Raw genomic sequence first — 25,661 nt, 5'->3', positions numbered from 1 at the left:
ACCTCATACCACCAGATTTCAGAGTACGAGAAAGCGTGCCGGATGAAGACGAGGTGGCCAGCAACATAGATGAGGGAATTTCTACTCTGTCAGGTGACACTGAGCTCACCCTGCCTGAATTCGCAGAGTATGATGACGAAGCCTTATTCTCATTCCTGGACCGTGATACCGAGCCCTGAAAATGAGACAACGAATCAATAACTTTCTTTTTCGTCCTTATTCACTTTTATTCCTGTGTGTCTGTCTTTCTTTGTTGTGCACAGTTACTATATTTCAAACTTTAATCAGATAATCACAAAAACAAGCCCATCAGCAGAACTGTCTTCACTGGTTTGCTAATTGATTTGAAGTTGCCGCAGTCTGCATTCCTCAGGTTCACAAGTTCAGAAGAACATGCTCCTCTATCCTCCTCCTTCAGACTCCTATTTCCATCAAACCAGAGGGCTGGTTTACGCTCAATGAAGAAAGACTCAGCACTTGTGGGGGTGTTGTTCTACCTCTTTGCAGGTGAGTTGACGGCTCTCGGACCATTGTTGGGAAGCTCTAATACCGGATAAAAGTGGTTTGGACCAAATCCGAGGCGCACATTTTTTAGTGTTTTTGCTGACTTGCTTGCCTTTGAGGTGCTCTTAGGGGGGGTTCCGTCTGTTTGTGGGTGAGTTTCGGGGTCTGGGAGCACTGCTGGGACACTCTAATCTTGATTGCATTTGCTTTTCAGGAAATCCGTGGTGGCAAGCCCGACTTATGGCCTAGCTACGCAGCGCGTTTGGACCGAAGGCCGAGAAATATTGCAAGTATGAGATTTTGCTTTTGGCCTGTTTGGGGGTGTTATGCTTCTTGACGGGTGGGTTGGCGGGTCTTGGGGCATTCCTGGGAAGGTCTAATACCGGGTAGAAGTGGTTGGGACAAAATCCAGGCCGATTTTTTTTGTTGCTATTTCTGACATTTTGCTCAATGTAGCGGTTTCGGGGGCCTGTTTGGGGGGCTTCCTGGTGTTTGTGGGTGAGTTTCGGGGTCTGGGAGCACTGCTGGGACACTCTAATCTTGATTGCATTTGCTTTTCAGGAAATCCGTGGTGGCAACCCCGACTTATGGCCTAGCTACGCAGCGCGTTTGGACCGAAGGCCGAGAAATATTGCAAGTATGAGATTTTGCTTTTGGCCTGTTTGGGGGTGTTATGCTTCTTGGCGGGTGGGTTGGTGGGTCTTGGGGCATTCCTGGGAAGGTCTAATACCGGGTAGAAGTGGTTGGGACAAAATCCAGGCCGATTTTTTGTTGTTGCTATTTCTGACATTTTGCTCAATGTAGCGTTTTCGGGGGCCTGTTTGTGGGGCTTCCTGGTGTTTGTGGGTGAGTTTCGGGGTCTGGGAGCACTGCTGGGACACTCTAATCTTGATTGCATTTGCTTTTCAGGAAATCCGTGGTGGCAACCCCGACTTATGGCCTAGCTACGCAGCGCGTTTGGACCGAAGGCCGAGAAATATTGCAAGTATGATATTTTGCTTTTGGCCTGTTTGGGGGTGTTATGCTTCTTGGCGGGTGGGTTGGTGGGTCTTGGGGCATTCCTGGGAAGGTCTAATACCGGGTAGAAGTGGTTGGGACAAAATCCAGGCCGATTTTTTTTGTGCTATTTCTGACATTTTGCTCAATGTAGCGTTTTCGGGGGCCTGTTTGGGGGGCTTCCTGGTGTTTGTGGGTGAGTTTCGGGGTCTGGGAGCACTGCTGGGACACTCTAATCTTGATCGCATTTGCTTTTCAGGAAATCCGTGGTGGCAACCCCGACTTATGGCCTAGCTACGCAGCACGTTTGGACCGAAGGCAGAGAAATATTGCAAGTATGAGATTTTGCTTTTGGCCTGTTTGGGGGTGTTATGCTTCTTGGCGGGTGGGTTGGCGGGTCTTGGGGCATTCCTGGGAAGGTCTAATACCGGGTAGAAGTGGTTTGGACAAAATCCAGGCCGATTTTTTGTGTGCTATTTCTGACATTTTGCTCAATGTAGCGTTTTCGGGGGCCTGTTTGGGGGGGCTTCCTGGTGTTTGTGGGTAGGTTTCGGGGTCTGGGCGCACTGCTGGCTATATATACTTTACTTTGCAAGAGATTTGAATCAAATCCATGGTGGCAGAGGGGAGTTAGGGCCTAGCTGCAGAGCGCGCGCGGAGTGATTTGGGAAATTTGGAAAAAAATGACAAAGTCCCCATTTTTGTACTTTTGCTCTTTGGCTGTTTGGGGGTCTTCTACTCGTTTTCTCCTGGGTTGACGGCTCTGGGGCCATTGCTGGGAAGCTCTAATACCGGATAAAAGTGGTTGGGACAAAATCCACGTCGTTTTTTTGTGTTGCTATTTCTGACATTTTGCTCAATGTAGCGTTTTTGGGGGCCTGTTTGTGGGGCTTCCTGGTGTTTGTGGGTGAGTTTCGGGGTCTGGGAGCACTGCTGGGACACTCTAATCTTGATTGCATTTGCTTTTCAGGAAATCCGTGGTGGCAAGCCCGACTTATGGCCTAGCTACGCAGCGCGTTTGGACCGAAGGCCGAGAAATATTGCAAGTATGAGATTTTGCTTTTGGCCTGTTTGGGGGTGTTATGCTTCTTGGCGGGTGGGTTGGCGGGTCTTGGGGCATTCCTGGGAAGGTCTAATACCGGGTAGAAGTGGTTGGGACAAAATCCAGGCCGATTTTTTTTGTTGCTATTTCTGACATTTTGCTCAATGTAGCGTTTTCGGGGGCCTGTTTGGGGGGCTTCCTGGTGTTTGTGGGTGAGTTTCGGGGTCTGGGAGCACTGATGGGACACTCTAATCTTGATTGGATTTTCTTTTCAGGAAATCCGTGGTGGCAACCCCGACTTATGGCCTAGCTACGCAGCGCGTTTGGACCGAAGGCCGAGAAATATTGCAAGTATGAGATTTTGCTTTTGGCCTGTTTGGGGGTGTTATGCTTCTTGGCGGGTGGGTTGGCGGGTCTTGGGGCATTCCTGGGAAGGTCTAATACCGGGTAGAAGTGGTTGGGACAAAATCCTCGCGGAAAAGCCTTTTGGCACTTTTTGTAACTTAGGGTTCGTTAGGGTTAGCCCTAGCAGCAGGATTGCATGTGTTTCGGGGTGTTCTAGATTTTTGCAACTGAGTTTTGGGGTCTTAGAGCACTCGTGAGAATGTGTAATTTTGGTTGCAAGTCATTTGAAGAAAATCCATGGTGGGAAAGGGGGGATTTGGCATAGTTAAAGAAAGCCTTTGCCACTATTCTTAACTTAGGGTTCGTTAGGGTTAGCAGTATTTCTATTGCATGTGTTTGGGTGGGGGGGTTTTCGAGTCTTGGAGCGATGCTGGCTATGGATACTTTTGCTTGGTTGCTTGCAAGTGGTTTGAATGCAATCCACGGTGGGTAAGGGGGTACTTGGGCCTACTTTTACTTTCAAAGTACGTTTTGTCACCAGTTTTCTGCTAGGCCTAGTTTTTTGAGATTTGATTGGGGGTCTTCTACATTTTTGCGACTGGCTTTAGTAATGGTCTGGGTGGGAGCACTGCTGGGAAGATCTAATTTTGTTCTAAAACACAGTTTACAGGACACCTAGCTTGAGGGGAAAGATCCGCTACATTAATTTGCCCATACTTATTTATCCTTCAAAAGGTGACTCTGACAGAGTACGCACTTTCAAAAATATTGTACTGTCTACTAGGAAAATCAAAGTGTGACTTTTTGCACTCCACAGCCTACATACCTTATATTTATTTATCAGTGGTGTTGTAATATTATATCACTTCCTGTTTTTCGTTGAATAATTACAGGCCGGGTTTCAGTCTGTGCAATGGGGAAAAAAGGATGGAGGCAGGCTTCACATTAGCGAGCCACAATTCAGCATCAGGCAGGCAGTGGACAGGGTGTCTTCTGGTCACCAACATCGATGGACGAAGCGTCAGCTGCAATGGAGGAGTGCCGCTAATAAGAGGATTTTTTTTCTGCAGGCAACTTACTTACCAAATTCAACAGGACAACTACAACAACATACAGATACAGTATCCTTTGTCTTTTTCTCTGACTGTGACTGCATTTCTTGGATCTCTCTCTGCTTCTAAATTGATCCCTTAACACATCACTTAGTCCACTCCACTATCACATCTGCACCACACATAGTCATTTGTAAGTGCTCCTACGTAATTCGCAAGTCGCAGCACGCCCCAGCCCGTAGAGGACTGGGATGGCCCCAATGATGAAGCATGTCACCAAGGGGCAACCCTGGTGAGTGAGGGGACACCTAGAAAAAGAGCAATTTCTCCTTTTCTATCTACTATACCTTCCAGACCAACCCCATTGAGTGTTGTGAATGGATTTATAGTGACCAGCAAGGCTCTCAGGTATCTGGCAACAGAGACCTTATGTTGAATATAGTTATCAATAATTCCACACACGCCCTGTACTGTCGCATTCTTTCTTCCACAGTTGTCGAAAGTACTACTTACTTTTCACTGACATGCATCCAGTAGTGCATGCACTTTCAAAGATTGATGGATAGGTTTGTACCCAAAGATTTGTTTATGGTCAATTGTTTGTCCATGCTGTGCTTTTTTTACAGGGTGTCTTCTGGTGGTGACCAACATCGATGGACGAAGCGTCGGCTGCAATGGAGGAGTGCCGCTAATAAGAGGATTTTTTTCTGCAGGCAACTTACTTACCAAATTCAACAGGACAACTACAACAACATACAGATACAGTATCCTTTGTCTTTTTCTCTGACTGTGACTGCATTTCTTGGATCTCTCTCTGCTTCTAAATTGATCCCTTAACACATCACTTAGTCCACTCCACTATCACATCTGCACCACACATAGTCATTTGTAAGTGCTCCTACGTAATTCGCAAGTCGCAGCACGCCCCAGCCCGTAGAGGACTGGGATGGCCCCAATGATAAAGCATGTCACCAAGGGGCAACCCTGGTGAGTGAGGGGACACCTAGAAAAAGAGCAATTTCTCCTTTTCTATCTACTATACCTTCCAGACCAACCCCATTGAGTGTTGTGAATGGATTTATAGTGACCAGCAAGGCTCTCAGGTATCTGGCAACAGAGACCTTGTGTTGAATATAGTTATCAATAATTCCACACACGCCCTGTACTGTCGCATTCTTTCTTCCACAGTTGTCGAAAGTACTACTTACTTTTCACTGACATGCATCCAGTAGTGCATGCACTTTCAAAGATTGATGGATAGGTTTGTACCCAAAGATTTCTTTATGTTCACAATTGTTTGTCCATGCTGTGCTATTTTTTCTTGTCTCCCAAAACCTTTCCCAAAAACCCCCGTACCCATCCATTTTTCAAACCCTAACCCTCTTCCCCCGGGCTGTGTGGTTTTCATTGATGTGTGACTAAATTACAGCAATAAATCCACACACTTGCTGGGGAGGATAAGGTGATAGCAACAGACTGGTGAAGAAATCCGAGGATATATTCTTACTCTGATTGACAAAGACCCATAGCTAATGTCAAAGAACTTCAACCGAATTAGTTATACTTTAACATTTGTTAGGCTACAATGTGGCACTGTTCTAGTGTACTTCTGTCACCTGCTATATTCTCTATTGTACCGTTGTATTGCTCAGGAGGACAAACCAGATTTCATTTTCTTTTTTTTCATAGGCATGCAACTGCCACTGTGTCACACCACTAGTACCACCGCTATGAGGAAATTTTATCCGCCCAGGATTGCCAACCTTATTCGCTGTTTCCCAAGGAGCCAGCCCTGGGCATAGCCCTACTTGCAAACAGAAATTACAGGTAAGATAGGCGTTTGGTTGGAGGTAGTATAATGGAGTATTAGGAGAGACGAGAGATTGGATTGACGGTAGTACTACTAAAGTCCTAGGACTATTCAGTAAAACAAACTTACTGTTAAACCCCCACCCACCAGACTCAAAAGCAGTAAAAAACAGGTATGGTCAGATAAAGTTTCAAAAAGTATATTTTTATAGCCCTAACAAAAGAATCTCCCGCAAGACCCTCCCTAACCCCAACGATTGTCCTTCAAAAGTCCCCAAAAATCCCAACTCCCAATTCCCACCCCCCAAAAGTCTCTAAAAAAGGGGCAAGGGAAACTATGGCAGGGTGCTGTTGGAATTAGCAGCCAGGGCATCATGCTCCTTGCGGAGGGTGGCAAGTTCGAAGCGGAGGCCCTCCACCACGTTCTTATAGTTATGGACCTCCTGCTCCAGGTAGGACAGTCTGAGGGATAAGCGGCGCCGGTGTGCCTTGCAAATCCTGTGAGGGGCAGCTGCTTTCTTTGCTGCTCGGCGGTGGCGTTTGGCTTTGGTAGCCCGGCTCCGTACCGCTGCAGCACTGCGCTGGCTGGCAGCCCGCACGGAGGAGGATGCAGCTGTCCCAGTGGACGTTGTTGTTGTACCAGACTGCGTCTCCTCCTCCTCCAGGGCCACCAGCCGCCGATATTCAGCGACAGTGGCATCCAGCCTCCGTTGCCGGGCCATTCGAGCCAGCTCCTTCCTCCTTGAAGGTGTCTTGGATTTGGAAGGAGCAACTACATGAAAAAAGAAAGACATAGTCTGTAACCAATGCTCCTTAAGATTAACACAAAATGATTGAGCTGAAAGTTGTCACAGTACAAGTAGCAAATTGAAAGCACAGTACATAACTATTGAGGACAGTATCTATGTAACCTCCAACTTCTTCATCCTTGCTCTAACATTAGTGGGAGTTTCAGGAACAAATTCTACGAGCACTATGGACTTCCATTACAGTCGACTATGACAGTACACCACTCTTATTCTTCTTCTTCTCTCTTGTTTAGGAAAATTGGTACGTTATCTTATGCAAGCCGGCATAATGCCAGCGCAGTGAACTTGCACCCAAGAAAAACAGACGCACACCATGGTGAGTGAGACAGACTTGCGTTACTGTACCGGTCCAGTACATGCAGGTGGTGAAGCTCTTACTTTTCTATTACGGGTGGCACTGAGAATACTCTGTTAAAAGGGCTACTGCTTAATTAATTTAGCTTTCACCCTACAGTGCAAATGAGTATTAGAAAAGGAAAATGAAGAAGCTAAATTATCTGATTATCTATCACTTCACATGGGATGTATTTGATGACATATGGGATGACTTTAGGTGCTTTGCTTATTATTGAGTGAACAGTGATACCCCCACACATGAATGACGTACTACTACTAAACTAAAGTTATTAAGAGAGGTAGGGAGTGTCCACCGTAATAACCGGATATATGCTGTGCTTGCAGTTGCAATACAAACTACTGCTACTATTCATGGTAGTATTTGGACAACGTTACAACTTCTTTTCCTTGCCTTTCCTACACTGGAACGGACGTGCGGGTGCGGTGTTACATGCTCTTCAAAGTAACACTTAGTTCATCCAGTGACCGTCTACTCTCTCTAGATACACATATGCTATCTAAGAGTCAGATAGTACCATGAATGATCCAGGCATCCATCCATTCAAAGTATATGCACACATACAGTTTCTGTCTCACCCACCCAGGCTGTTCTCCTTCCACCCATCCTTGCTTCATCATTCACCCAGCCATGCACCATACCATTTTCTTACCTTCCCAGCCACCTCGGGGACCAAGCAAACACATATCATTCTTCTTTGGCAGTCATCATTACATTTCTCGTGCTTCCACACTTACTTACACCCTTCTTTCGCTTTTCGTTCATCCCATCCATCAAGTTCACCTCAGATCTGATTGGGATTCTTCTCGCCAAAAACTTCACAGCTAAGTCGAAGTACATTTAGAGGAGGCTACTACCTGCTTTTTTTATAATACACCCGTGCAGAAAGCACACTCTGCAGTCTTCAATCTCAATGACTAAGGAATGTATAGCTTACCTCTGCCCGCCACCACCGTGTGAACCCTCATAGGCATGTCCTTGTCCGGCACTTGCACCGCCTCCTCCCCAGAGTTGTCCTCCTCGTCCAATGCCACCACCACCTCCGCGCTGGCCCCGTCTCCAGATGTTCCACCTACAAAGTACATTTAATAATGTTAGAATACACCACTCACTACTATATAATATTTGGTCTAGGAGGAAGAAAGAAATGTGAAAAAAACAGTATACAATTTAATAATTTATGACTGTGTACTCTAGAGTAAAAATTTCCCTTTTTCCAGGGAAGGCTGTTGTCTTGCTGCACTTTTTGGCACAACTGATGAATGTTTGCTTTTTACTTTTTAACACGCACCACTTTTTCTCCTAACAGACAGAAGCTTGACTTCTAAGAACACGAGCAGGATCAAGTTCAAACCAGGTGAGAGCTCGGCTCGACCACAAGAAATGTGTCCAATTAATCGTCAGCACTAAGCACTTTTCCATTTTCAGTTACACGTTCACTTTTATGACAAACTTGAATTTAATAAATGTGTTTACTTTTAATAAAGCTTTTAAACTTAAATAGACTCTGTGGTTTTTGGTCCTCCAGACTAGAGTGGATGAGCTAAAGGTTTTCGAATTTTTGCAAGCATGAATCCGTGCCTCTGCCATCGGTGACTTTGGGAGCTAAATGACTCTGCCACACTATCTAGTCAGTAAGGAGATTGGGGGTTCAACTACAAAGTCTGTTATCACTGAGGTATGTGGAAAGTCTAACAGTTACAGCACCTATTATAATTGATAAGCTAAGCGATGCATTAGTTAGTGTCCATAGTTCTGTTTGTGCAGATTTGTCCCTGCAACAGTAGTAGAATGGATTGTCCTCCTATCCAAACCAAAAGTAAAGTAGTATCTTATTCTTTCTTGGTGGTCATTCACCTTTTTATTGTTGGCAATGGTCAAAGCATAAACATTTAGAATACTTGAAAAGACATTATGGACAATCCCAGAGGACTGCACTCAGTGCATAGAGCTATTGCTGACTAGAATGGGAGTCCAATGGAAATGCCAAATGTGCAATCTTAGTTAGCTACACAGACAGACTAATAAGAATAATCTAGTAATACCACACGGAGTCATAGTCGAGGCAGGATAAGAATTTAGATCCTGTCTACAAGAAGATCAAAGACGATTTAGAAAAAATCGAATGAGGAACGCTAGGAAAAAATAAGTACTCTATATTAAAATTAAAACTTACTGGGGCCAGCAAAGGCCGGTCCTGGCCTGCATCGTCAAAAGCACCCTCCTCCTCCTGTGTCCTCCTCTTGCCCCTGGGGGAAGCTGATGTACAACATGAAAGAAAGAAAAACAGAAAACATGGATGATATTTCTCAACCAAATCAAACATTTCAAAAGAACTAACAAAGTAACAAAATATTTTTGCGAAATAGCAAATAGGGAACGACTCCACGGGCTATATTATTGACCAATCTCATGTGGTCGACTACGTCATTACTTTAGTATTGCTTGATTTGCGGAGCGTCAAATTGGAAACTACCCTATGTAACTCACTAAACAAAGTACTAAAAAGGTTTGCCTAGGATTGGCAGGCAGCAGTCCGCAGCACGCAAAGTGACAGCCAAAGTCCATCGTGATTGAAGATCAGCGACAACACTAAAGTTTCCTACTACATTAACCAGTCATTAAAATACTCAAACTATTAATCCACCACCACTATTTCTTCTTATCGCCATGTGTACAAAGGAAGGACTGGACTTGAGTCTGTAGGGGCTGATTTAGAAGGCCCTTGCTGCTCTTTTGCTCCATTGTTGCGTGACTTTTGTGACGCAGCGACAGCACAAAAGAGGCACAATGGTGCCGCGTATATTAACAACGTGACGCATATGGGAGATGCATCACGTTGTAAAGCCCTGCGCCAATAGGGGGCGTTCCGGCACAAGGGAGGGCGTTCCTGCGCTGTAACGCATCCTAAAAGTGGCTGAGGGAAATCTACAAGATTTCAATCAGTCACTTTGAGGACAATGATGCATGACTCAAACCCTGCGCCTGCTTGAAGCACACGTACGGCTTGACGCAGCATTGGGGAGATAGGGCACCCCAGAGCATTGATGGAGCTGCACCATCGTTGCGACGCAACTCCAGCAATGCGCCGCCTTTACGGCACAGATGCGTAACGCTTTGGTGACGTTTTGGGCCCATGGTGCGTCGCATTGTAAATACAGTGCACCATGGGTGATGGTGGCGTGACGCACAATTACTGGCGCATCCCTGCTACTTTGCAGGGATGCGCGGGTAATTAAAAATCTGAACCTTAGTGTGTAGCATTACGCAGTTCTTTCAACTACACTCATACATAATTTCACAGGCCAATGAAATGAACACAAAATCTAAAACAAATAAGCATAGTAGCAACACTACTGAGAAGAAGGAGAGCAGTGTACCTGAAATGCACAGAAGATTTTGAAATATAATTTACCTACAATGTAATGAGCAGCATTATTGCTCTTGGTAAAAAACAAAAATTTGCAATATAATAACACAGCAGGAGAAAACATAGTAGTAAAGACATAGCTACTACTACTCACCAAGCCCGGGGATCTCAAGGCCAAGGAGGTCAAGCAGATCTCGCTCACGGGTCAGGACATCCGTCCAGCGGTGGGTGGCCTGGTTGTAGTTGCGCCACACCCAAGAGTGGTGGTAAATGGCCTGGCACACCTTCTCCCACCGCTTCCGGCGCTCCCGGGCCCCGTACCCGGCACTGATCTTGCCGCCTCCCATGATGGTCCTGGGGAGGCGGCGCTGAACATAAAAAACGAGTTGGCCCACCTCCTCCGGGGTAAAGATCTCCCGTGGCATCACTAGCTCCCCCCTCAAACGCCCGCACGGGAGCCGGACACGGGGTGCGGGACCCTTCCCCTTCTCGGGATGCTTCCCGGCTCCCTTCACCATGGTCTGGGCGGAAAGGAATAAAGAAAATAGAATAGGGAAGAGAAGAAAAGAAAAGAAAAGAGTTTACAAAAGTAGTTTAAAATTAACCAAAAGTAGCAGTAAACACAAAAATATAGGGCTAGAAAAATAGAGGGATAGATAATAAGTAAAATAGATAAAAAAAACTTCAAACAAGCAAAGGATGGCAGAGATTGACAGAGGATACAAAGACCATGCCCAGAACCATAGCAATGAATGAGAAACAAGATGGCTGCGCCCGTTCACGACCGCGCGGGTAAGTTCGCGCGAGATTTTCCTTGCGAACACTCGCGAAACTGTACTGGCAAGCCGCAGACTTTGCGAGATTACACTTCGCGCCCGGAAACGGAAATACGTCAGGCAAACAAGATGGCTGCGGCCGTGAACGACCGCGAGGGTAACTTCGCGCCTTGCGCTACGAGCGGCTCGCAAAAACGCACAAAACCTTGCCAACTAACACGCTGCAAAAAAAACAAATTGCATATTCGCACGAATTTGCGGCTTCTGAATCCGATCTCACGCGTGTTCGCGCCCCGCGAACCCCGCTAAATTGCAGAAAAACGAGTTTTTCAAAACTGAAAGCACTCGGCAGGGGCAAGAGTTCAAACTCATCATTAGTAACAATTCCCTGTAGTGCTTCCTGACTGGGGCCCCTCCAGAATTCAGTTGCTAGTTGCAACAATTGTATGACCCTGCTCTGACCCTCACAGCAGGCTCATACAATAGCTACAAGTAGGCCACAAAGGTCCTGGGGAAAAAAAATGCACTGCAACAGAAAGCAAAATTAAAGATAAGGAAGCAGGTGCCAGACTGGAATTTTGAAACAGTGACACATTAATAAACTAACCCCAAATTAATTCATCTCAGTTGAAGCAGGGCTGGTGTGCTTGCTTTTCCCCCCCATAATCTACAGTAATGATGAACCAGAGGGTGGCATTGATGTAACAGAGGGTGCAGTGGTGAAACAGAGGGTGCTGGGAACCTGTGATGATAAACCAGATGTAGAAACAACATAATTCGCGAACGTTGCGTGCCGAAATGTAAGTTCGCAATTGCGAACTGGTACAAAACCCTCGCGAACTGGCAGAAATCCTTGCGAACACAAAAAAAAAATCCCCAAATTCGCAAGAATTTGCGGATTTTGCGGATTGCGAGTTCGCAAATCCGCAAAATTCGCGAACGCGAGATTCGCAAAATTCGCCCATACTTAGACCCAACAGATTCACAGGACTGCTGTCACAAACTAAAAATCTGTGTTTATCTTTGTAGTTCCCTATTTCCACTTTTACGGGTTCTGTTACACTTGTTTTAATTTGCTGATTAGCTACACCTACAACTTGGATGGACTCACCAGAGAGAGGATGGTTTTCTATTTCTGCTGATCTAACAGTAGAACGGGTAGCACCTGTATCCACAAGGAAAGTAACATCAACATCGTTTACTTTACCATTTACAAATGGACCAGACTGATCTACCTCAAGAGTGGGTCCAAGCACACACTCTTCTTCCTCTCTCAGGCACCGTCATGAGTAATCTTATGAAGAATCACTCTCCTCTTTGTCTTTCAGCCAAAAATGAGAAGCATTTGACATGTTAACTTTTGACACATTATTAACCAAATTACCTCCACAGAAACCTGTTTCGGGAGAAAATCTCTGTGTGTTAGCACTATTAGGGAATGGTGCTTGTGGTACCTGACTCTGCTGAATTTGACTCTGCTGTATCTGGTTCTGCTGAAACTGGCTTTGTTGTATCTGGCTCTGCTGATTCGCTACCTGTAGCTGTCGCTGTTGACTTAACTCATTTAACTGTTGCTGTAGCTGTTGCTGTTGCTGCGGATTTAACTCACACTGCACCTGTGGATTCAATGAATTATTTTTTAAATTTCTGGGCGGGTTTTTACACTCACGTTTCCAGTGTCCAATCTCTCCGCAATTAAAACATGAGAGCTTTTGTTTCAGCTCTTCAACATTCACATTAAATTTTGGCTTATTATTATTATTGAAATTATTCTTGAATTTCCCTTGATTCTGCTGTTGCATAGAAGCTAACTGTTGTTGTTGCTGCTCTGCTACCTTCACCTGTGCCCACATCGCCTTTTCCTTGAGATTCTTTTGTTTTGCATCTATCTCATCGCTGCAATATTTTGCCTTTCTTAAGATGTCATCAACTGAAAGTGCTTGCCAGCACACAATTCCATTTCTAATCATGTCACCAATTTCAGGTCTCAGGCCATATACAAATCTGTATATAAAGTGGCTCATGTCCTTTTCACTTAATTTTTCATAGCCACTGTACTGTTTGAAAACTAACAGTAACCTTTCATAAAATGAATGAACTGATTCTTTTGGTTCCTGGTTTGTTCTGTCAATTTTAACCCAGTCCACTTCTTTCGGGGGAATTTTCCCTTTCAGCCAGTAAATTACTTTATTATAAATGTCCATGACATCTTTTGCTGGGGCACCTGTAACCGGGTCTCGGGGAGGTTCTTCTTTTGGCCAATCCATAGAAATTTTACATTCTGTCCAAAGATCTGATGGGACAACAATGTCAAAGAATCCATCCAGATCAATCCACAGAACTTTTGACACTTTTATAAATCTGTCTACCTGTCGATACCACTCAACTGGCTTCTCTCTCAAGCATGGGAAATCATTAGTAAACAGAAGAATATCCTGTCTGGACCAAGGAACATGCACATACCCTCCTCCTGCTATTTCCCTCATTGGAAATTCTGAAACTACATCGTTTCTCAACCTTTTATCCTGTTCTTTATTCTTTGACCATTTTATTCTCCATTTACCTAATTCGCCTAATTTTCTGAGGAAACTTATTAATTATTTTATATGGGTCATTCTTCCAGCAACATTTAGATTGTCAATGTCTCTTTCAGAAAAATCCACTCTGTAATGTTTCTGCAAATGTTTCTGTTTACTCAAATCAATTTCTAATTCAGCAGCCATTTCTTCCAGTTGTTCATACCTGTTTTTCGTTTTCCATTGAATACTCTTACAGATAAACAGCAATTCATCATCCTGATACAACTTTAAATTGTCAGTGCCAATTGTGCCAATGATTAATTCTTCTAAATCAGCCTTTAATTTAGCAACATCAAGTTTTTTATAATCAGAAGCTTCAGGGGATAATCCATTTTGGGACAAATCTATTCTATTTAAACTTTTCTCTGACAGACCTGAATCTGATTCTGCCACTGAAGGTGTTTGCGAAACCGACAGACTTCCATTTCATGTTAAATTTGGCATCATAGATTTTTCTCTATGAATCTCTGTAAGCTCTGAATAAAATCTTTCAGCGACTTTTTGAATTTCTGCATTTAATGGAACTGTCAAAGCTGAATGTCTATTGTCTCCTTGATAAAAAACCGGTACAACAGGACCAATAGTTACTGGTACTGTCACTGCTTCCATGCCTTTTGTCAATTGTTGAATTAAATCTTCCTTCGCTTTATTATAACTGGAAATTTCTGGAATGTCAGCAGTTACTCTTTCTTGATTTCTTACAAAATTATTTTCCTGTTGGGGAAATCTATTTTCTCTAGGTGTACTACAATTATTTACTGACCCTACTCTTTCAGGTAATTTTAAAAATCTAGGAGAGCCTTCCTCAGCTTCCCTAGGAGGTGCACTTGGAGAAGTTTCTGTAGAAACTCTCGGGGTAGATTGAGAACCTGCTTGATAAGGTGGCGGTTTGCGTTTAGTAGCATAAATGTCTTCTAAAACTGCATCATCTAATTCCTCATCAATTCTACTTCCAGCTCTCTTTTGTTCTAGGTCTTCAGTAATCATTATTCTCACTGGATACAGACCATCATACATATCTGCCTTTCTCCAGCGTCTCACTTTATCTTCATGTTTTTCTCTATTTAAAATATATTTTGAATTTATAGGTGCCAGGCATTTACTTTCACGCTCAAGTTCCATCATCTCAACCTCCCATTCAACCAATGCCTCAAATTGTGTAGGTCTTGGCTTCGGCACAAGATCCATCATTTTTCCTCTCAGGTTTCTCAAAACTTTCATATTAAATGACCCATCTTCCGGCCAGGCTAATACACCATCGTTTCTGGTGTAGTGCATCCAATTATCAAACCAAATTACAGTATGATAGCCATATTTGCCTTCCATATAGGCTGCGGGTGTTTTGTACTTATGAAGTTATTTACCACCACGGGCTTCAATTTTCTTGTCAGGTTTAAAATAATTTTTCACTTTCTGAAACCATGAAGGCTTCTTTATCTCACTACTGTTCCAAAAACTCATGTTTTAAGTCAAAATCGTTTGTTCCGTAAGCTTCGAAAATGTTTTCATGGTGTTCCGCTATTCTAGCCAATCCGTGCGCGAAAGACACCAACAAGCCAATCCGGTTAAGCTACGTCACCACCTTGCTCTACTAATAGAAATACAGTGTTCAGAACCGACCAATCTGGTACCAGCTCAACACTGTCACGTGAGCCAATCAGTGCGCTTTCTGTGACGTATGTTAGCCAATCACAGCGCGAACCAAAATGACGTATGCTGCCGCTGCAGCTTCTCTGTGTGTTACTCCGTAAACTCACCCCTCCTTCACAAAACTTTTTCACGTCGCCATTTTAAGCAAACTTTCCAATTAATTTTTAATTAGTAACTACAAATAAACAAACCACTTGTCTGTTTCGCTAACAAAGTGATAGGTTTACAGTCATTCAGAACTCACTCTTCGCATAAAATAGACGACGCTATTTCTATACGATCATTCGCACATTTATACGAAAACCCTAATCATTCACGCACAAAATCTTGGCAGGACTTGAACCAACCACAGAAAACGTCAAACGTTAATAAGAATAGACGACGCTATCTCATCCTTCTCTCAAGCTTGGATAAATCCTACTACTCTTTTCACAAAACGTTTTAAAACGGGCAACAAGTCCCTATGCTTAATGCTATGATTTCATAGGCAATCCTCACTATAACATTTAACCAGTCAATCTAAGATCCCTAAACTTGTGTTGTACGTCCACAACACGTGATATATTCTATACCACAATTTTGAAACAGAACAAATGCACTGTGTAACTCTTCTAGTCACACTACCCTTTGCCGGCAAATAACCAGGAATTTTTCACACTGCTGGAAAAATCCTTTCGACTACATACAACAAGTAAACAAACCTAACAACAATTTTTAGACATGCATCCTATGTAATTTGCATGTAACATGTATGTTACCATAGTAACCGAACTCTGCTACCAAAAGAATTGATCCAGCGTCACTATAGATATTCTGTCTCACATGCGTCACTATTCACTACCTAATACTCACCAAACTAATCAATAACCAAGCCCATGCACAAAGACAGAAAGTCATGAAGCTGAATCATGTGGCCTAGTTCACTACACTATTAAATTCATATGTACATATTTACAACTTCAGTATAACATTTTTATTCATGAATTAAGAAAGAAACATTTAATTAGACCATAGAGGCCAACGGATTTAAACTGATGGTAACAACTCAAAAATCAAGACCAGCTTGACGTTTAAAGTCTTTTATTTTTAAAATTATCCAATTTCATAAACTTTATTAGCTTTTTATTAATATCAAACATTTAATTTTATTAATTCAGTTTTATTCAATTAATCATTGGCTCAAAGGTCCGACACAATCAACATTGCATAGAATAATGAATTAAAGAAAACATCATCCCTATTCCCTAAGTTAGCTTTCTGACCTGAAAAGAAAACAAGATTTAATAAACAGTTAAGTCCTTACGTGTCCATAGGAAATCGGACAGCACTTCGCCCTCAGGAAACAGTCAGCACTGCTCCCCACAAGAGGCTTAACTTTTATACCTTTCTGACCCACTAATCTAACTAAATGTTATATTTTAATAAAATACAGCAACCTAATTGGTTGACGTCCATTAGACCACCAAGAGGCCAACGCATCAGTCCCTATGACATCATTATGTCATTGTTCATTGAGACGAAGCAACACTGGCTTCCCAAAGTTGATACTTTAAACCAAAAGTTTTTCAGTTTATTTCCTTCAGGATTTTAGCCAAGCTGCCTCTACACGCTTCCTCGGCCTTGACGCTTTTGCTTTCGGAGCTGCTCTGTACAACCATTGTTTGAGCTTCTGCACATTTCCGTGCGTGGAAGTTTTTTGAAAATGACAAGATCGTCACGTTGCACTCTGCTCCTTTTGTCAGGCCAACCAACTTTCATTAGCACTAGGCCCCAAACTTTCACTCGAGCTAGTATTTAAACAAACACAAAAAGTTGAATAATTCAGGTAAAATAAACCCTTCTGTTACCCACCCGACCATTGCTAATAATTAACCCATTAATAAATGATATCTAGCAGAAGCAAACAAATAAAGCAGCACATAAAATATCTACCATTCTTCATATAGTCCAGCTGAAGTCTTTATATTTCTGAAAGAGTAAAAAGATGATAAAATAATACACAGACAGACAATCACAACATAAGACTAACATATAAGCACATATAATAAAAGCACATGCCATAAAATGATCAGCCGCATATTAATAGTGACAAGGACAATAGGACAAACAAGACAAACAAAACAATATTAATCATGTATTACGTGACAAACTCGCAAATGCAACAAGAGCACATGTCATTAGACCCGCGTGTTCAAGTGTGTGCAATCTTATACTAAGTTGGATTAGTTAAACAAATCATGCAACAATTCATTAATAGATTAATTCATGTTACAGGGAATGAATTTCACGAGTCAGAATAAAATAATTTCTGAAGCTCGCTCCATCACTCCCCTTAGGTCTTACTTGTTTGTTCACTCTAGTGCTACTTGTACCAATAGTCCAGCCACCCTTCTCTCTTGTACCTTCTGTTTTCCTTCCGATTTCCATTTGTTTTGTTTTTAAACCCCCCTCTCCAACCATTAGCACTCTTGAACAGGTTGTGTGCATTAGAGCTAAACTGATGTTGCTGGGAGGTACATAACGAGAGGCGGGTTCTTTAAATTCATGCTGTGGTGAGGGAAGGTTTGCCCAATACTAAGGCGGCCAAGACTTCATTCCAACTCATGCCTCTTTCTTCCACCACCCTACACTTCCTGTTTCTTTGTTCGAGTCTTGTAGCTCCCTTTTTATCCCTGCTTTACCCCATGTCACTGTTTTTCTACCTAGTCTGCCTTTTTCTTGCTCTTAGTCAAAATCTGATAATGTAAAATAAATCTGTCCATTAAAGTATGTCCCGGTGGCCACTACCAAAAACCACCTCCACAAATTAAGCACTAATCCAATCCTCTGTGAATTCAAAGTCTCATACAAAATTGTCACCCTCAAGTCTTGTGTATTATGTTGTGGATGAGGGAAATGCCCACAGCGGTGTGGCAGTGTTTTACAAGGCTGCATAGCTAACAATATGTATGTATTATTTTTCTCAGTGTCTGCCCAGTTTCGTTCAGAAGCAAAAAGAAAAGTGTGTATTTTGTGCACATCATTGGATCAATCATGTTGATTGCTGTGTGGCTGGCAGTGCTGACGTTAACAAGCGTTTGCTTCAGATTGTTTTATTTTATGGAAATAAAAAACCTTTCTGGACGAATTTGACTTAGCATGTCGTCATCTTCTTGTTTAAGAGTGGGATAAAGAAAAGAATGTGGTGTAATATGAAAACATTTAAACTGCCTGTATTTGATGTGCTAAATCTTGTAAACCTGGATTTTCTCCATATGTATGAGATTTGTTTTGCAAGTCTCCTCTCCATTTAAGACAGCATAAATGCAGTTCCCATGATCTGTCCATTTAGAAATAGATGGAAACAAAATATTGTTTTTAATACATTTCGAGATTTTTTTCATAGGTCCTGAGCAGATAGAGTCCAGGGGCCTCATTTATGAAAAGTGACGCATCGCTGCGTGAAAACAGCGATGCGTCACTTTTCACTGCGCACCCCTTACGACATTCCTGATGCGTCATATTTAATGTATGACGCATCATGTCGCAAGGAGTTACAGATACGTCAGTATTTCTGACGTATCTGTAAGCACAAAAGGGACGCATTGCTGGAGTGTGTCACAAAAGTGACGCAACTCCAGCAATGCGTCCTTTCACATGGGGAAAGCCCCATGTGAAAGGGCTTGCGTCAGTCTTACGCCTGCTGTGAGGCAGGTGCAAGATTTTGACGCAATAGCGTCCTAAAAGTGACGCAGTGAAATCTCATAGATTTCACTGCGTCACTATTACGAAGCTTTTTGCGGGAGAACGCCCCCTCTGCATACATTATACCTGACGCAGGTATGATGTGGCGCAGGGGTTTAAAAAGTGAGGCATCTACCTAGATGCGTCACTTTTTAAATATGGCGCAACGAGGCGCATTTTTTACACCGCTGGTGCGTCACAAAAAGTGACGCACCTGCGGCGCAAAAATGACGCAAGGCCTTAATAAATAAGGCCCCAGATTGCCAATAAATAATTGAAATTGGAGATATCCTTCTGTACTCATGTTCTCCCACCACTGCCCCCTTTTATGTTGTTCTCTATACCTGATATCTATTATTCTGTATGACTCTCTAACCATGATGTGTGACTTTTTACATCTTCAATAATTTGCCCATGTTGGATATTTCAAGTAGAGATTTAACTTTGTACCATGGAATTTCAAGTAGCACTTCAGTCAACAAAGAAGAGATTATCAAACAGTTGAACAAAGAAATGAACTGCTCTCTTCTTTCCAAATGAACCCTTTTCAGAATCTGATCCACGCAGAAGAAATTAGCCTTTGCTAATGACACACAAAAGCTAAATACAAGTCGTTCCAGCGCCCAGACACGCAGCCAAAAAGGGTCTGTGGCATTCTCAAAGTGCAGCAATTTATATTTTCTTGGAATTACTTTCTGGAAATTCTTTTTAAACAAAGTTATTTTTAGATTTCTGTCACACAAAGGAGGATTAAAGTGTTTACAATGTCTCTCAACACCTTTTCAGCAGTAAGAAGTAGTTCAAAAGTCATAAGCCTCCATCGAATTAGGATACACCGTTAATAAGGCTGCGCCTGCTCACGCCGAAAAGCGAGATCCGCTCAGGTTGTCAGTTTATCCACAATGAATTTGCACATGGTAAATTTACATTCAATCGATTTGAGCTAAAATTATCTGTATATGTGTTTTTCATTCTACAAATTTGATTTTACTATTTGCTGAGTGTTTATTTACACATGGCACCTACTAGTAAAACCTGCAGAACTGTGAAGTGAGCCGCCACCACGTCTGCTCTCTTCACACCACAGAAACCCCACCCAGGGAGGTAATGATCGATAAATAGTGCAGACAGTCTGACACCTAGGAGGCGGGGTCTGCTGCCAAGAGGGCGGGTCTGTTGACAATCAGGCGGGGCCATAACCTATGCCCCACTGGCCCTGTGGACTGTCCACCAGGTTCTAAATGATATTATAAGTATCTGTCAGGCTTTTAAACCTTAATTGAAATTAGAAAAGGATGCACCATTTCACCCATGGAAATGACTAGTATCAGCACTCTTTAACTATTGATCACCTGGGGTTGACTGCTTGTACATGCTTTAGCTATGGTTTCTGTACATAAGCACCACTTAGAAGCTTACAGCAGAGACTTTTGGGTCTCCATGTATCAAATATTTTTGCATTTGCAAATGGTGCGAATTGGTATTTTCGACCATTTGTGAATGCAAAATATCATTTCAAGAAGTAGGAAAGGCTTTGCGGTCGCAATTTTAGGTCATTGTAAAAATAGCAATTACCTACAATTGTGACTACAAATAGGGAATTGCAATTTGCAATTCCTTTAGCACATGCGCCAAACATTTTCTAAATACAAACTGTGCATTTAGGAAAATGCTTCTACCATCGACTTCAAGTCGATGGTAATCATGTGCAAATTTTGAAAAATGCACAAAGATGCATTTTTCAAAGTGTCAATGTAGGTATGTGTACGCTTTAAATGTGCATTTTGTTTTTTTTGGGCTGCTTCAAGGGGGCATTAGGCCACCGGGCACCTTTGGCTTTGCATTACCTAATTTGAGATTAACAATTAGGTAATTGCAAAATAGCTGAAGCAAAACCATTCGCACCTATAGGTATTTAAGCCCATGGAACAAATAGAGTAGTATTGCCTAATAGCGATGACCTATTTAGAGAATTGCTATTTGGTAATGTAAAGGAATCGTTAAATCTTTGGTGATTCTATACATACATAGCATTTTGCAATTACCAAATAGCAATTCGGTAAAAATCGTAATTTGGTAATCACAAAATGCGTTTTTGATACATGTGGCCCCTAATCATCAGTGTGGTGGGTGCACTTGCCTTGGTAATAATCCTTCACTTATTGCCCACTGAGCTAATTACAAATGCCATTTTAGTGATAGTGACAATGTTAACTCACCAGGCATGTTTGCACATTGCACACTCGAGTCCAGTCACTAAATAGATGTAGCTTCAGTATGTATAGGTGTCACACATTTTTCACATTGCCATGAGGAATCCAATAAGAAGAATGAATGTTTCTAGCCAATGTACAAAGGAAGGGGTTACAAAAAATTATCATCAATTGCACACTGCCTTTCTTGTTTTCTGTCTATAATTTTACTTTGTGAACTATGTACTAATCGGAGGATTCACAAAATCCGCAGTTGCTGGGGGGGTTTTAGAGTTACCTCCCTAAAAGAACATAATTAGTCGGGTCATTATGCGCAACTCTGTCTAATTGGCCACCAACATGGGGATGAGACCCTGCAAGAAACAGCAGACCATCATCCCTGAGTTTGCATTGTCAAATTGGCAATTTTGTTTTGAAGCAGCTCATATACCTTAAAGGAAAGTGTGCTCATATACCTTAAAAGAATGGGTGCTGTTTAAAAAAAAAAAGTCTATGAAAAAGCTCCTGAATATGAGCAGTTTCTCAACATGATTCCTGGTCATTTAGTGAAACTGCTCTATGTTAAATGGAGGGATATCGTTTTACTCTGAAACAGTTTTTGCTTAAAATGGAGTAAGAGGAGCTCTTCATAGTGATGATTATATATTGTGCAATACTTGCCCTGAAGAAGGTGACAAATTGTTGATGTTTCACCGAAACACAACGCCGACAGTTGTTTTACAGTTACATTGTTTTTAATATATTGTATTTAAGTACATGAATGTTATTTATAATGAGTTCAGTACTTACGTATATATGATGGTGTGTATATGATTTGATAATCTATGCATTTGCACTTTAATACGATGCATTTTTATTGTATTATCCATGCTTGAAAAATTGTGGAAGTTTTGATTACTGTGTCTTTTAATAAAGAACAATATCTTCAGATGTATAATTCATATATGGTTTTGTTTTAATATCGTTTTTGTTTATGATTTTTACATTATGTTTATGATTATCACACAAATCAGCAACCTTTGATCAGGGGCGGCTCTAGGCTCATGGCGGCCCTGGGCAGGGAGGGGCTCCAGGGGAGCCACGGAAGAAGGGGTCCGGGCGGGGCGGAGCACGGAGGCCAGTGAAGGGGGGGTCAGGTGTTTGGAAGTGGAACAGAGCCAGAGGCCGCCAAATCCCTGCCAGGGGCCACCACGCAAATATGTATCCATCCTCAGAGGATTATTATATTAAGGATATATATTAGCGTGGCAGCCCCTGGGGTTGGCGGCCCTGTGCAGGTGCACAGCTTGCACATGCCCAAGGCCGCCCCTGCTTTGATGTTTTCGCTTTTGACTTACATATTTAAGAATATTTCTTTTCCTGAAGTTTTGAAATATCATCTCACAGTTGTTTTTATTGGGTTTGCCTTGGTGTAACACAACGTATCTTTATTTTTTAAGGGAAAGGGAATCTTTTTGTTTGTTCTTTACATACCCATCCCTTTTCTGTGTATCATGATAACTCCCTTGTGATTTAGTGAGAGGAGCTGTGGCAACAGCACCAGTCCATCAAGTAAACTGGAGGTTGAAACTCTGTTATTGTAAATCCGTATTTTGTAAAGCGTGAACTACTCACCCTTACGGGTCTCAAGGCGCTGGGGGCCATTGTGGAAATTAAGTGAGCTATTGCCCAGAGTCACATGGTGCTGAGCTGCCGCCGGAGCCGGCAATCGAACCGTGAATCCTGTGCTCCGAAGTCAGCTGCCCTGGCCGCTGCACCACACCTCTTATTGTGATTTACACAGCCCGCAGCTACTCAGAGGAATGTCCCAGCGCTAGACAGACATAATGACACCTACAGTGACGAATTACGCATCACTTTGCATTCTATTGTAGTTCCTATTCACACCCACGTGGGAAATGGCTAAAAGCAGTGTGTAAGCTTCTGGCCTTTCAGCACTACATAAATGCATTAAGAGTCTCGTGCTCTGGCACAAGTGAAGTGGTTGTTATTGCTGTTGCTAAATTTCTCGATGCAGCTCAGCTCACTCGCAACAAACCTTTACTGAGTGAGAGAGGGATCTTGCCACTGTGACTTGAACATGTCTGGGTTCCAATTAGCACCAACATCCTCTACTTGTTATGTTTTTTAAAACACCAGCGACATCGTGTAGACTCACGCTTAGTTGAGTGAGGTGATCATATATGGATAACACATGTTCTCTGTTTCATTTTTACTGAACGATGTGAGGGGCATATTACCAAGCCTGGCGAAATGACATTATCGCCGCTTTAGCAGCCGTTTTCAGCCGCTAAGCGGCGATAATGACATCGCCCTATTAGCAAGCTGTCGCTAACTAATGTTAGCGACAGCTTTGAGGCGATAGCGAGCGGTTTGGGGCCCGCTTTGCATGTCAGCGATATTTATCGATAATGACATGCAAAGTGGGCGTACCCAAACTGTTAGCGACTGAAAACAGTCGCTAACATCGCTTTTGCCTATTAGTAAGGCAGGCGTAGTGACGTAAATATTCGCGCTAAGTGCGAATATCTCCAAAAACGAACGCCTGCTCAGACCAGTTCTTAGCCATTATATCCAATGGGAGGTGGATATAATGGCTAAGACCCTGTTAGCGATAATGCGTGAATAGCGCTGTATTCTCAGCGATATTCACAGATTTTGCCACTATCGCTGGGAGTTTCATCGCTTTTGAGATAAACATTGCTAATAGCACCTTATCTCAGCGATAAAATCCGCCGATGCTTGGCGAAAAAAAAAATTGTCGTTAAGCCTATTTAGTGATAAATATTGCTAGTTGTTGGTAATATGCCCCAGAGCTCGTAGGCCCGCTGATGTATTTTTGTATTGAGTGAGTGATTTTTTGTCTTCTGGGCTATATTGCTTATATCGCATTTTATAGTATTTTAGAGCAGGCGGAACAGCTTCCCTTTTGTGAATCCCTCGCCACCTCCTTTGAGGAGTTGGTAACCTATCAATGCGGTTTGCAAGCGCAATAGTGGCAAAAAGGAGTACGTAGATAGAGAGAAGCCATTGTGTGGCACAAACCCTTCGATTTTGCAAACTGCAGGGTTTGCAGCTGCAAAATGGCTTTGCACATCTGACAGTAAGTACTTTCTGCAGTTGCGGCCTGTGCAGGTAAGAGCGGTGGGGCCGGATGGGGGGTGGGGGATTTCGACAGACAATGATGAGGGAAAATTAAATAAATAACTAATTTTCCCTCTTCGTCGTCTGTCGAAATCCTCCCACCCAGCCCCACCGCTCTTACCAGAATGGGCTGCAGCTGACTATCTGCACATAGGAAACTAATTGAACCACATTTCAAAGTGCAATAAATAAAGTATTACTCAAATATAACACTGCATTGAAGTAGTTTTCATCTTTTTGGAAAAATCACAACAGATGGGATTATCTCATGTATCACACAAAGAAACAATTGAAGATGGAGGTATTGGTGCGCATAACACAGGTGTAGTAAAGATAATTAACATGATATCAGGGAAAATTATTGAAAGGGAATGGTGGACCACGGATGAGATTCAAACAAAACTTCCACAGATCATAAAAGAGACCTACAAAGATCCCAAGTGATTATTATTAATGTACCTAAAAGTCCGTTAAGTAATCATGAGTGAAAGTTCAAGATGCATCCTCTATTGGAGAAGATATGTCAGAGTATGGCAAAACTAATAAAGTCAACTTTTCTTTGCCCCTCTAATTATAAAATGTATGCTGCATGTTTGAAGTGCCTTTGAGAATACCTTAGGAAGGGTGTTTGGGTAGATAACGTGGCCTACAAGACATCCAGTTGAAAAACTCCTATGCAAAACAAAGGTCCATATTTATCATTTTTCATGCAGCATAACACAGCAAACCACCTTTCCGCACTGCGTGAAAGGGCTGGAAAGGTCAGTATTTAACATATACAGTGCATTCCTGTACTTTCTTAACTCTGGTGCACTTTTGTGTGCCTGGGTCCAATGCAGGCACCCTTGTGTCATGGTGCAAAGGTGTCTGCATTGTAGGCGGGATATGTTTGTGCAGGAAGGGACACCTTCCTGCAGCAAAGCAATCCTCAGAGGCATTTTCCTCTTTCTATGTGTGTTGCACAATGCATAGAGATATTTCTCCTTGTTATGCCTCACCTGGGGAGACATAGCATTTTGACGCATTGCCAGGACCAGTGATGGTAAATCAGAGAATGCGCTAAAATCCATGGGTGGATGCATGGAAATTTGTACTACCTTGCGTTGCTCCAGATTTTTTCAAGCCATGCAGGACCACAAAAAGTGGCCTTGTGTGGCTTGCTAAATCGCGCTTAGGATTTGTGTCTCCATTGCGCTCTTTGAGTGGTGCAAGAGCGATACAAAACCTTGATAAATCTGTCACAAAGTGTCTTAGGTCAGTGCAAAGTAAAAATTATCCTGAGGAAAGTGAGTTC

This window comes from Lissotriton vulgaris, chromosome 5 (genome assembly GCF_964263255.1).
Source record: "Lissotriton vulgaris chromosome 5, aLisVul1.2, whole genome shotgun sequence".
NCBI classification, from domain to species: Eukaryota; Metazoa; Chordata; class Amphibia; order Caudata; family Salamandridae; genus Lissotriton; species Lissotriton vulgaris.
The sequence above is the reverse complement of the archived record's forward strand: the minus strand, read 5'-3'. Positions refer to the sequence as shown.